Source organism: Strongylocentrotus purpuratus, unplaced genomic scaffold (genome assembly GCF_000002235.5).
Source record: "Strongylocentrotus purpuratus isolate Spur 01 unplaced genomic scaffold, Spur_5.0 spur5_scaffold_17, whole genome shotgun sequence".
Classification (NCBI taxonomy): Eukaryota; Metazoa; Echinodermata; class Echinoidea; order Camarodonta; family Strongylocentrotidae; genus Strongylocentrotus; species Strongylocentrotus purpuratus.
In genome coordinates this window covers 4,716,693-4,730,669 of record NW_022145602.1, presented here as the reverse complement: position 1 = coordinate 4,730,669, position 13,977 = coordinate 4,716,693, and the positions used below count along the sequence as shown (strand labels likewise).

At 38.4% G+C, this 13,977-nt stretch overlaps 1 long non-coding RNA gene and 1 other non-coding gene across 2 annotated transcripts; one reads left to right on the top strand and one right to left on the bottom strand.

Annotated features, from left to right (window-relative positions):
• The first annotated feature begins 2,593 nt into the window (after positions 1–2,593).
• On the top strand, positions 2,594–2,675 carry TRNAS-CGA. The gene has a single exon. It is a non-coding gene; the product is annotated as a tRNA-Ser (tRNA).
• Positions 2,676–9,601: 6,926 nt separating this feature from the next.
• LOC115925163 lies at positions 9,602–13,666 on the bottom strand. The gene is made up of 2 exons (XR_004064572.1): positions 11,153–13,666; positions 9,602–10,929 (listed from the first exon to the last, which is right to left on the bottom strand). It is a non-coding gene; the product is annotated as an uncharacterized LOC115925163 (long non-coding RNA).
• Positions 13,667–13,977: the final 311 nt, after the last annotated feature.

Here is a 13,977-nt window from a genome sequence, read left to right as displayed (position 1 = left end):
ACAAAATTTTGAAAACAATGCGATCTTTTACTGGGAGCCAGGCACGTACACAGGGGGGGGGGGGGGGTTTAAACCCCCCCCCCTTTGGTAATTTTTTGTGTGTAAACCCCCCTAAATTTCTCTAAACCCCCCCCCCCCCCCTTTTGATTTTTTTTTTTTTTTTTTTTTTTTATTAAAAAAAAAAAAAGAATTTTTTTCCCCATGGTCGACCTAAAAAAGCTGACCTTACCCCCCCAAAGACAATTCGAGACCAAAAAAAAAAAAAAAGTGACCTCTTACCCCCCCCCCCCCCCCTGTACTTTGGAACCAAATATAAGGAATTTGCATTTGTCAAAATTTAATTTCAAGGAACGTGCGAGCATCCAATCATGAGCATCAGCCATGCAAGATTCAAGGCGATGAACGGCTCGTTCTGCAGCGGCTTGATCTGAATTGAAGGAAATCATAAGTTGAATATCGTCTGCATAAATATGATAATCTATGCCATGTTGTAACAAAACTTGTCGCAATCCAATTAAATAAATTGAGAAGAGAGTAGGCCCGCCCACAGAATGAAATATGACTGTGTGGCGGTGAGATACGAGAGAGATAAGGGGGGACTGGAGGGTAAAAACTACGAGAGAGAACTGGTGATTAAGAGACTATTATAGTGATTTCAGGGACAATACCTGAATAGTTACGGAACTCGCTGCATATGAGACATCATGATGAACAACATGATGGACACTATTGCCAAGAATTACATAAATAAAAGCCAGCTTAGATTAGGAAAGTGCATGATTAGAGGTAAAACTTGTAATACTTCATGCGAAAATAGTACAAAATAACGGCACTCAACTATTTCAAATCCATCCATGACTTCGCCTCCTGTTTTCTGTTTTGACACACTCTTTCAAAGGCTTCAGTTTTTTTTCTGACGGAGGAGGAAGGAAACAAAACTACAATCAATTTTGACAATGTCAATATTCAATGGCCCGAGATTTATTGCAAGAATGTTTATGAGACATAAACATGTTAGAATGCTATAATATTTGTGTTATTGCGATTTCCCAAAATGTTGTATTGCGTTATCCAATGCTGACATCACACGTGGATGAAAGTTTGCTACCGAGTTGGACCGTCAACAAAGTCAGCTCGGCAAAATTCGGCAAAACTCGGGATTCTTCGGTACAACTGATAGTAACCCGAAAAGCGTTTAAAAGCAATTAAAACAAATTCAAGTTTAGCGTCCCCGCCTACTCTCTATTTAGAGCCCGCATGTTTTTGTTTTTTTAATGTATGAAAACATACTGCTAAAATGATCTTTTTCTAAATTAAAAAAAAAAATGCTGGCGGCCATTGTGAAAAATAGCCTAACCGCCTGGATTTCAAAATATACCAAGCGGCCATTTGGAGAGAAAATAAATGTTTTTCCTCCTCGGAAGCAACTTTCAGGAAAACACAACAAAGGTCTAGATCCCTTTAACATGTTTCACCCATTCATTACAACATGTTATTACATGGTATAACACATATCTTGGAGTATTTGTCTTCTTTTCGGATATTTCATAAAGTATTCAGTGGGCTAATTTTTCTACCCGTGTTTGTATCTTCAAAACAATCGCAACTACTTTCGATAATCGACTTAAGGCAATTCCTATTGCCTTGTTCGTCACCTATTGAAATATGAGAACATTACATGACACTGAGACAATACGAAATCCAAACATGTTTTTGGCTAACTCGGCTCAAAGACATCTCGGCCCAGCTGCAAAACGATCATTTTTTGTAATTTAACCCTAACCCTGACTCTGACCTTAACCCTAACCCTAACCCTAATCGTTTTTGCAGCTGGGCCGAGTTGTTTTTGAGCCGAGTTATAATTAGCCCGACTCCGATGTACAATAGGGAATTGAAATTGTGCTCGAGTTGATTTTATCGAAATTAGTTGTGATCATAATCTTAAATGCTCGTAAGCTTATCCGACCATAGCGTACGTGACTGGTCCAACCTACGACCCTTCTATTGCTGACGAAGTGAGCTTTGACCTTGAGACTTGAGAGGGATAATTTCCAAATAAAGCGGTGAGAAATTTATCTGAGAGAATGGAATAGAATAAAACAGGGAGAGACAGAGAGAGGGGAAGTGAGGGAGGGAGAGAGAGAGAGAGAGAGGGGGGAGAGGGTGGCGAAGAGAAGCGCGAAGCATTTGGATTAGAAAATTGTGTTCCTTTACAGTCATTGTTTAAAAAAAACCGACTGTATTTTGTGACTTTTTGTCTAAACTAATATCATGCAAATTACTTTCATGACTTCAGAAAGAAGAAAAAATATTACTTAAATGTGGATAAATTAAGATGGACATTATTGAACTTATTGATTCAGAAGTAAATATCTGGTTGCACGGATATGCTTCATGCATTAACTATAAAAAGGCATAGGCTATGAAAATTAGAGTATAAATCATTTAATGGATTTGTTGTTTAATGATTTACAAAACCTTAGTAGTTCAGTCTGGTTGTAATGATTAACAATTGTCACAAGTTAACGATGCAGTGCATAATTGCTTCAGCAAGAATGAAAAAAAGAATCGAAATCATTATGTCTTTCGTAGAGCTGTGATGGCCGAGTGGTTAAGGCGTTGGACTCGAAATCCAATGGGATCTTCCCGCGTAGGTTCGAACCCTACTCGCAGCGTTATTTTTTTTTTAATTCTCCTTTCCCTCTTGTAACACCTTTCTAACATTATTAGTTGGTAAATGCATTTTTCTCTAATGATAAATTTTATCGCAAAATAAATAATGGGATAAAGATTAAGTGCTTTCTTACTTCTTTATTTTTCCCCTATACATGTTTTACGTAAAACAAAGATTGTTTTAATATACAGCGCATGAAACAATGTAGACAAAAAAGACATTAGTGTACATGTATACTAACATCTGAAGGTAACTCTACAGACAATTATATTCAAGCATGCAAATATAGTTCTTATAAACAGAGATCCCAGTATATCATATAAAAAAAACCTTTGTACTTAATAATTCGGCTATTAAATATATGCAGCATATATATGCTGCATGTTATGGGTGCCCGTCGTACATAAGTGAGTTAATGTTACCTGAGATCAAAATATATCGTAGTATTTTGGGATCACGGTAAACAAAAAAGTAATAGTACTATAGTACAAAACAAACATTTTCTTGGCAGAGCTTCCAACACCTACCTGGGGTTATTATACTCTAATCATGATTAGGATATTTTATCAGGATTGCGATATTGACACATCTACATTAACCGTCTCGTAAACACTGCTGTGAACTTTGTTTCGAGATTTAATGTGATTGTCATTGTATATCCTTTACGCAAAATTATGTACATAAACATATTCCTCTCCAATTTTACAATTATGCAACTGAAATGCCGCTTTTTTGTAAAAAATATGTAAGAGAGAGAAATGGGGAAAATAGAAATACAGAGAGAGAGAGATAGAGAGAGAGAGAGGGAAAAATCGTAAACAAGTAAAATATAAATGGTTCATACAGCAAAACAATATAACAAGACAATTATTAAAATTACATGCAGATGCAGAATATGGATTATATTACATGTAGCAGATTGCCTTATTGCTTACTTGCTAGGTGCCTTATCTGTTCCTGACATTTCAATCAGGGCTTTCCATCTACTTCTATCTCTGGTTCTTTGTATTGACTTTGCTTCTGTTACCAATCAGCCCAATAGTCTTATCCATGTATTTGACGCGCTCTCTCTCTCTGTTTCTCTTTCCCTCGAATTTGTTCCTGTCAGTATCCCGTTTTATGTGCCTTCTCTTCTCATAATACGTCCAACAAACTGAAGTGGATTGCCTTATAAACATGATAAATATTTCCTTATTTTCTGCTGGAGCATACCCATCGCAACCCCCCTCCCCCCCCCCCCTCCCCCTATCCCCTCAAACCCTCCAAGCGCTCAAGTGGCAAGCGAGTCTGACTTTGAAACATATCCAATGCACCCTCTCCCCGCTAACAATCCTTCTTTTTAACACGCCATTGGCTTACATGATATACGTGCATTTAAGAATATAACTTCAAGTATACGGTGCCTAGCATTGACTGTTCCTATACAATTTTCTTCAAATAGAAAACACTCATAAAAGAGGCAGGAGAGGAAGATTCTACGAAAAATGCCTCGTACTATTTTGACAAGCGATGACCTCGAAGGCTTTTTTTTTATTGACTATGTCAAATTTATGTTTGTTCTTATTGATATTTAAATGTTGATAGGGGTAATAGTAGAAGTCGGAATGAACTATGATCAGCTGAAAGGCATAGTTTATTTGCTAAGAAGGTTTACCTACTTTAATAAGTGGTTGTTTGCCAACATTAGCACGCACTTGTTATTATACTGAAAGACATATTCTGGTTGTATAGCAATTTTGAAGTAACTATCTTTTCAATAATGTGAGGCACAAAGGACACGTCTAAACCACAATTTATTCACTTTTTACTAATTTAGAATATCAATCGTATGAGTTATAATATTTATCAATATAGGCCTATTCAAATAAACATTTGTGAAATCTCTTTCAATAAATTTCTTTTACTCCAATAGAAATCGAACGGAATACCAATCATGTATAAAACACCTCGAATAGTTTTTATCAAACAATATTTTCGCAGGGAGTACATGTTTAGAAGAAGGAAAAAAACCACAACAAAGTAGTCTAACATGCAAATGCGTTGTTGGAAGTAGCAATTTCAAAGAAAAGGAAAACAACGCCCTTAAGGTCCAACGAGTCGTATAGCTGTACTTGCTTTACATTTTTGAGGGGGGGGGGGGACATACACCTGTCACGCCATTTTGGATACACCACTGGTAGCGTCTTATAATATTAAATAGAATATGACTGCCACTTATTATTACCAGGGACCCCTCTGTCATGACCCGGTCAACATACTTATTCCAAGTAATACCTGAATATGAGTCAGAACAATGACATTACTATGTTTGTACTGATATCATAATGTAAACAACAGATGTAAAAACAACCACTCCAAGTAAAAATAGAACAATATTATTTGGCAGACTTCGGGATCAAAACAGAACAAGAAGGCAAAATGCCGCACTTGTATCCCGGGGTCAATCCTAGAAGAGGGGCATACCCTTGCCCCAAAAATGTATATTTCAGGGGCGTGGGGCAGGTGAAATGAAATTTAAAAGTGGATGTAACATTCTATTTCATTTGTTTTCTTTAAATCATATTTTTTAATAAGATTGAAGTTATTCCAGAGACGCTGGCTCTTGGAGCAGCAGATAGAAAGAAAATCCACTCTTTCGAAATGTGGTGATGGCGGAGGGTGCTAAGGATATCCTGGAAAGTTCATAATTCTCATGATTTTGTCAAGAACCAAAATGGAGCGAAGGTCACCCTATGCCAGAAGATAGATAAGAATAAGTTGCAGTATGTTGGACTTATTTCTAGGAGAGAAGGTGACAACCCGGAGAAGATCATTTCCAAAGGTCATGTTGAGGGTCAACGAAAACGTGGTAGGCCAAAAGTTCGTCGGGCTGGCGGAATATGAACATCTGCACAGCTATTCGCTATATATGCCCAGGCGAATCCGGACACCTACCCCCTGGACATCGACCCCCAGTCAACTACCCCCTAGGACAACTACCCCCTAGGGTAACCACCCTCTAGGACGACTACCCCCAAGGACAACTACCCCGGACAACTACCCCATAGGACAACTACCCCCGAACAACTACCCCAAGGACAACTACCCCCAGACAACTACCCCTAGGATAGTTGTCCGGGGGTAGTTGTCCTAGAGGATGGTTGTCGTATGGGGAAGTTGTCTGGGGGGGGGGTGGTTGCCCTAGGGGTAGTTGTCCTGGGGTTAGTTGACTGGGGGTGGTTATCCGGGGGTGGATGTCCAGGGGTAGATGTCCTAGAACCATGCCCAGGATAGAAGTGTTCGGAACGTCATCATCAATAGGGTCACAAACGGTCAGTCATGACTCGTGGAACGATGACGCAACTATTTAAAAAAAGTTTGTACCGTGTAGGGCTTACATTTTCGATATATTTTAGTCTTCTTCTGTAACTACATGTATAATTTATTGGATTTCCATATATTTACACCCAGTGAGAGGGGAAACTGTCCCTATCCACCAGGATTTCTTAGGGGAGGGGGCCCAACTTTTTTTTTTTTGCTCCCGAAAACTTGAAAATCGCGCCGGCCGGGGGGGGGGGATTAGTGAAATTTGAAGAAAAAAATTCAGGGGGGCGGCCCCCCCCCCCTGGATCCGCCACTGTCCACAACTACAATACGACGCCTCTGTTGTCTTTCATACCATGGGTCATTCATTGTTCATCGGCAAATTATGAAATATACTTTGACCGGTTGAGTTATGATCATTAGCATGATGTTAAATCATATTTCATATCCAGGTACTTACCACCATTTAATATGGAAAGACGTCTATTAATCGTTGGGAGCTGTTAACCCCTCCCCCCCCCCCCCCCACTCCGGCGTCGGAAAGACCGCATGCGTGTCACCAAAATGTCCGGTAAAGGGGTACTTTTCGTGCGACAAAGTCTGGCCCGAGAATTGTAAAAAAACGGGGTGTATTTGATTTTTCGCCCGGAGATTTCTTTAAAAAGGGGGTGTTTTTCTTTTTTTTCTCAATTCTTTGGACTCCTGAGAAATTGTTCCGAATTTAGGGGGGTACATTGAGCATTTTTCCGTATTTAGGGGGGTCTCCAAGGCAGGAAAAGCCCGCAAAAAGCCCGCGAAAGGGGGTTTCGGAAATGTTGGCAGTCCTCAGATAGGGGGTGCTTTCAAAAAGAGGGAACGAGCATACGCGTACCCTAAATAACACTGAATGGGGGGCCGGGCTGTTAACGGTTATTTGTTCAATGTTGTAAGACGAAATTTAACTTTAAAAGTAATTTTCAGTCGCTACGAAATTTGTTTTCTTTATCTCATCAGACTGAGTTTGTTCCGCGAACGCTAGCCATGTAGAGATTAAGTCGCTGATTACCGTTTATTCGTTTACGTGCAGTTGTCCAAAAGGAGACATAGATGGCGTTCCCTGTATTCGTCAGTTTAAACCCCCTTTAACATGCATGTACAAAGATGAGTAGTATTTTTAAAGGTTTTGACGCTAAGGATTGATCCATTATTATCAGAATTGGGTGAAATTGTTTAAGTTGCATGATTGCGGGAACCTTGCTGGCGTCTCTCTCTCTCTCTCTCTCTCTCTCTCTCTCTCTCGCCATCTGGGTGGGGGGAGGGGGAGGGGGTGTGTTGGGGTTACATTAGAGCTGCTATTTCCTTTAAAAAAGAAAGGGGCATGTGATCCCCCGAATTACAACGATTTTTATCCTTATTAAAAAATAATGGACTGTTCGCCTTTTTCTGCCCAGACCTTATATTTTGTTTTAATGCATTAAGAAAATAATAAACGTCATAGGAAACATCCACTATATATTAGCTTATAAATAGTACATTGACCTTAAACAGTATACGTTGTAATTCGTCCGAATGATAATGATCGAGGGAATTTTTGCTTGTAAGTTTATTTATTCTTTGAGCTAATTGTAGATATCCATTGTCGTAAATATTTTATTAGCGGTAGTGAACATCAGAAGAGAGGAATTTAGATGTAGGATTTTATTATTGAATAATGAGAATTACTGTCGTTAATTTGATGGCTTCATATCACTATGACATCGAAATAAAAGATCATTTCTATTTCACTTCTATTGCCGGTTTATTGATTGATTGATCAAATCCATTATCACAACATAATTATCCAGAGCCATAGAAACATAGCTAAGGCCCAATTTGGTAAGTGTACGTTTGACGTGTACACAAATACACTGTATACAGTATTTGTTTTCTTTTTTTTCTCCTAAGTGCCTTCTCCCTTGGGGCACTACTCAATATCATGGACTTTTTTTTAATCCAAACAACAAAAAAATTGAGGGGGGGGGGGTCCGATCTCCATTAATCTTTCATCATTCTGCTTATCCAGTTTTTCTGCTTTCTTTTAAATTAGTTGCCTGTCTAAGGTTGGATTCCCTTTGTGAAACTAATAATTATTGAGAGGGAGTAGCGGAAATTTGACCCCCCCCCCCCTGACCTCAAAAAGATCCCATAACACCAGCCCTGTTAAGTTGAGAAAATTTCAATTATTTTCATGTTTCATTATACATTATTAAGAAGAAAATACACTCAAATTTACACGTGACTTTTATAACTCCATCGCATTCAACCATTTTGCTCCGACACACACACAAATACCTCGTTAGTAAAAAAAAAAAAAATGAACACAATATAGCCATAGTAATTATGAATAAAATGTAATGTTATATTACATGAATGCAATATTATGAAGGCAAAGTTGAAACGATATCAGCCGTTGCAAATAGTAGTAAAAATATTATAAAAAACATTGTTTTGACAAAGTGGCATGTTAAAAAAGAAGCTTCAAAATGTACATTGCAAACAAATAAATGTGCATATATTCTCGACGTAATTATGATAAACCTGCACAATGTTTTATTGATTGAAAAGGTTTTATTAATTGCACTTCGCAGCCAGAAGGCTGAATTATGAACAATTTACATTGGCAATAAATTATAATACATACAAATGTGGTTTGACATTCTCACAAAGTATAATAAACAGTATATAACAAAATTCATAACAAAGTTCATAACTAATATGACTAAGGCAATAACAAGCAAATTAAGTCACGTTTAAAATATATTTTGTTGAGGTGACACAAGAGTAAGTCAAAAGATGAGCAAGCAGGCCCTTTGCTCTTCAATACACGCTCTCATTCCTATACACGCTCCTATTCTCACTCCTGTACCATGGACACTCTCATAAACACTCACATTTACACTCTTATACACACTCCCATTCACACTCCCATACACTAGCTAACGGTCTGCTCGCTCATTCTTGGACTTCTCTTGTGTCAAGGAGTGTCGGGAATTTCAAAAAAAATATACAACAACAAAACAAGTAAGCTCCTTCCCGACTTTCGTACATTGGGGAAAAATAAGCAAATGAATTAAAAACTTGAACACCATCTGATCTGAATTGCCATGTCATGATTGCTACAAAACCTTATCACTATTCAATGTACATTTTATAAAGATGTTACAAGTAATTATACAAGCATAAAATTTAAAATTTTAAATGCGGAATGTAAAATGTAAAAATGTAAAAATGTACACAGACAATGAGAGTCCGGACCATTTAACAGGTAGACGATAAAGATTCATTCATGCATTCAACAGGTCTATTAGGTACGGAATTGAGCTATTTCTATAGCGGTTCGTTTTGACGGTACTTGGTCCTTCTTCGTAGGGAATAATCTACATTATTGTTAATAGGTATCTTTTTTAACTTTATATGTTGGCATTTTAGGTACACCAGTTCAATAGTTCCATCTCAAATTGATATCGAAATAGTTAAAACTATTTCGCAGTCTCACTGTCTCCTACCCCACTTTACTTCCCACCCCCTCCTTATTCTTCTTCTTTTTCTTCTTCCTCCTTGTCCTTCTATACTTCTTGTTTTTGTTTTACATATTTTTTTTAATTCTTCTTCATTCTTCGTCTTCTTCCTGTCCTCCTCCTTATTCTTACGGCTCTGTTAGTTCTTCTTTTCTATTCTTCTCCTCTTTAGTCTTTTGAGGTGTTTCAAATTATTCTTCTCTTTTTTCTCTCCATTTTCTTCCTGAGCTTGGACGACTTTCCCTAAAGGATGCATTTGTTTTCTTATATATTCCCACATTATAAGAAAACTATTATTATGCTCCAGTGTCTGGGTCTCAATTATAATTTTACTACATGAGAAATATACAATTGCATGTACAGGTATATATGAACATACCTTTCAAATATCTGTTCATGAAGAAATAGATTCCGTCAACCTCTTTTTTTTAAATAAAATTGCTAACAAAAATATATAACACTAATCGTCGTCCAGATAAACAAAGTTATAAAACCCATGGTACTGTCGTACAGAAAATTACTATGTTCTCTACAAAACATGATATACATTAACATAGAGTTATTTACTTACACAGAAACGACTTGTATACCATGACACTCTTTGATGTAATATGTACAACGATAAATTCAGATGAAGAATCTTCTGCCTGCATGCGACCCTCTATGTTTGCCGTTTTTCTCGAATATTAAATAGTTTTGTTTATATTCTAGGTTTACTGAAACTATATTCTTGGTCTTCTTGTTGTATAAAGGTGCCACAACAAATAAATACCATTTATTTCTATTTTCAACGCCGTTGCAAAAGCAGCCTATGAATTTGAAATCGTTTATTGCACACCCAGTTGAGTCTTTGTGTTTGTTCGTTTGTCAGCTCAAGTTTTGCTTTTGAAGACCACCTCCCTCCCCCTCCCCCTTTTTTAATATTAAAACTTTAATTACGATTATACATGTGAACAATATGGTCGTGTGGTAAACATATTATGCTATCGAATGTAAGTGTAGGTCAGATAATATACATGTAACAGTACAGGCATTTTTTTTACTGCAAACATTACCATCCTGTACCAAAAATTCAATTCTTTCCTGGGTGGGGAGTGGCAAATCTACGTGAGTTTCTCGACTTCAAAAAAACATGTAATGATACGCTTCTCCTACTCAGGACTCGAATCCGGTACTTCTGAATGCAGTGCTTTCTCCACTAGAATGCCCACAGGGCCCCCGGCCGATGAATAGAACTTACTAACAATGGTAACTAGGACATTAATGATTACTTGGCCATTAATGGTAACTTCCATTGGAACTTTGATTTGATTGGAAGATAAAGAATGCACTGTTGAGTGATGTTGCCATGGTAGTGAATGATGATGGCAAAGTCACCACCAATTTCAAGTTTTATGCAACGGGGCTCCATATGACCTTTAAGGTGACACGACATTTGCTCCTGCGACAATTGCTCCGGGCTTTATTTCGTCTAAGATGTAGGGTTAGGGTTAGGGTTTCAATAGGGTTTTATGTTAGGTTTAGGGTTAGGTTTAGGGTAGGGTATAGTGTTGAATCCAGGGTTGAAGTTAGCCATTCGATTAGTGTATGAAATTTACAGCGGAGCAATTGTCGCCGGAGCAAATGTCATGGAATCGACCTTTAAATATGAAATGAACTACATGTATGTCTAAGATGTTAGCCTCAATCAAACCTGGTACAGAACAATATCGACAGAGAATCGATCTGTATTATTTATGTACACAGCATGGTAAATAATACAGTCTAAAGTTTAAGGGCACCAGGGCCCATGCATGCTATTCACCTGTTTATTTCATATTGTACAAATAACAAGAAATCAGGTCCTTCTTTTGAATGACACGCATTAAAACCGTGTTTATGACACATCGTGTTTGTACAATCGTCAATTCAAACAAGTCAATTTTCTAAATGTATTGCAAATTTATATATAATCACTTAGCTACGAGCTATTATTATTCTCACTTGTCATATGATCGCAATAGTCAGAATGCAAAATGTATCGGTTGGTGCTAGGTCGGACAAACATATGACTTGCTCTACAAAACAACACGTGGAAACTTAAGTTTGCAATTTGCTTATTGACCATTGATGTTCAACAATTATTCGTTACAGGTGAATGAACAATTTGTTATGATGCACTTTAACACAATACAATATTCCAATAGCCAGTACAATGATTGTCTAAAGGAGAGACATCCATTGATTATACATAAATCTCCAATTTCGTTGAAAAAGTAGGAACTACACTACGGAGGCTCGATCTGTTACTTCTTTTATTGCTGTAAACAGAATCTGTAGTAGGCCTAATTAGTTATACCTCGGTCACACTGCCATACCGACCCCAGACCGACCAGGTTTGGGCTTTTGGGGGTAATGTCATTCTTTGCTCGGTCTTTAGTCGGCCTCGTTGATGTGACCGATGTATAATAGTTTACATTTCTGCTCTTGAATAAGTCGAAAAACGACAAAGTGTGATAAAGTTTGATTAAATTAACAACAATAGTTAGATTGTATCCCAATCGCGTTCCTACTAATGTACCCTATCTGTTTTTATTACTCGCAGTTACACACAAATAAATAATTCGCGTGACGCCGTACCAGTCAATAATACATAACCAGACATTATGACACCAGGGAGGTGATAGGAAGGAGTAGAATCAAGCCGCTTTCCTTTAACCCCATGCTCCAAGCCGCCGAAAAGTTATGCGCTAATCTGCAACTGTTGACCAGGTGGTGAAATAGAAGAGTGCACGCAATATCAGGATTTAGAATTCCTACATCAGAAAATGGAGCACGGAACTTCAAATCCAAGTGGAAAGTTACACATCCCATTGTTACACTTTAGAAGTCACGCATGCGTTTGAATAAATTACAAAAATTCTTCCTACCACCTCCCTGATGATACCATGTATCTTTTGAATTATACATGCTTCATTCAATCTTGCAGGCTGAGGACCAATACTGATCGCTGAAAGCGGCAACGAGCTGAATGCCTTCGCTTGCCTTTCGGCTAGCCGTCTGTAGACTAGAAGAGGCCACGTACCGGGAAACATGACACTCATCTAATATAAAAACGAGGAGTGTTCCGACCTACTTCAATATGATTATGACATTAGGGGGCATCATGTTGGACAAATGCCAGAAAAGTGAATAAATAATTAGTGTGTATCTATTGGGCTATACTATGTCATCTGATGGCAGGTATGGTTCTAGATGAAGAATTAGTGGGACGGGGCTTTGGGGCATGGGGGCTCTGCATTCATTCCCCCTTTTATTTCCCATTCACCCCCTTGTAACCACGTGATTTGGGGGAAGGGTGTATGCCCCAGTCTGACAGTCCCCCGGTATGTAAGCCACTGGCAAGCTGCGACACTGACTCAGTGTCTAAATTTAATGATCTACATGTGCCAATTCGTACAATATTCTTTCAGGTTTGCGAAGTGGGTTTTCCCCGAGTACCAGGAATTCCAACCGTCCTCTACCGGAGGCCCACTCAATTATCAGTATAATCGCCGACAGACAATGTTGATGTCTAGCCAAAAGTGGCTTCCATACTTCAGGGGTCAGACAAGGATGCTTCAGTTTGTAACTTTTCCTCTTCCAAATAATTTGCTGTCTTAACGACTCGATGAATGAAGCTGTAAACTGCTGCCACACTGTAAGACTGTTCCTTTAGTCTACTTCATCTCTTCGACTTTAATAGAAAACTATCACAAATATGGTTTCCATTGATCCATCCATGAGCTGTGACCACATAATTAAGGAGAGAACACAGAATCCAATTGTTTGTAACATGGAGAAATGTTTCGATATTCTTCTTCAAAATATTGCCCCACTCTCTTTTTCATCTTCCCCTAAAGATCCCAACACGCAAATAAATACATGTAAGACAGTGCATTACCAAAACAGGTGGAGACAGAGGGGTGAAGTTTCGAATTCTCATTATGTATCTGACTCAGATTCTGCTCTCAAAAGTTTGACTTCGTTTGCGATTTGAATGTTGTATACATCAGGACTTCCTCCAGTGATAGGCTCTGTAGTTGTATCGACATAAGGTGATTTAGGCGACAGAGGTGTGGTTCGTCTTCTGTTTCTCCTCTTCCAGAAATAAACAGCACTGACGATGAACAGGATAACTACAAACTGAAACATGAACGAGAAAGAGAGAAAGAAAAGGCGAGGGAAAGAGAGAGAGAAAGAGAGAAAGTGAGAAAGAGAAAAGGCGAGGGAAAGAGAGAGAGAGTGTGCGTGTGCGTGCATGTGTGTATGTGTGTGTGAGAGAGAGAGAGAGGGGGAGAGGGAGAGAGAAGGGGGACAGACAAACAGAGAGAGAGGGAGAGAAAAGAATAAAGCAAGATATCATAAACCATATTATACACTCTAGGCCCCTAGAAAATTCACACATACACACACGCACACGAACACACCCACACACACAAGGTT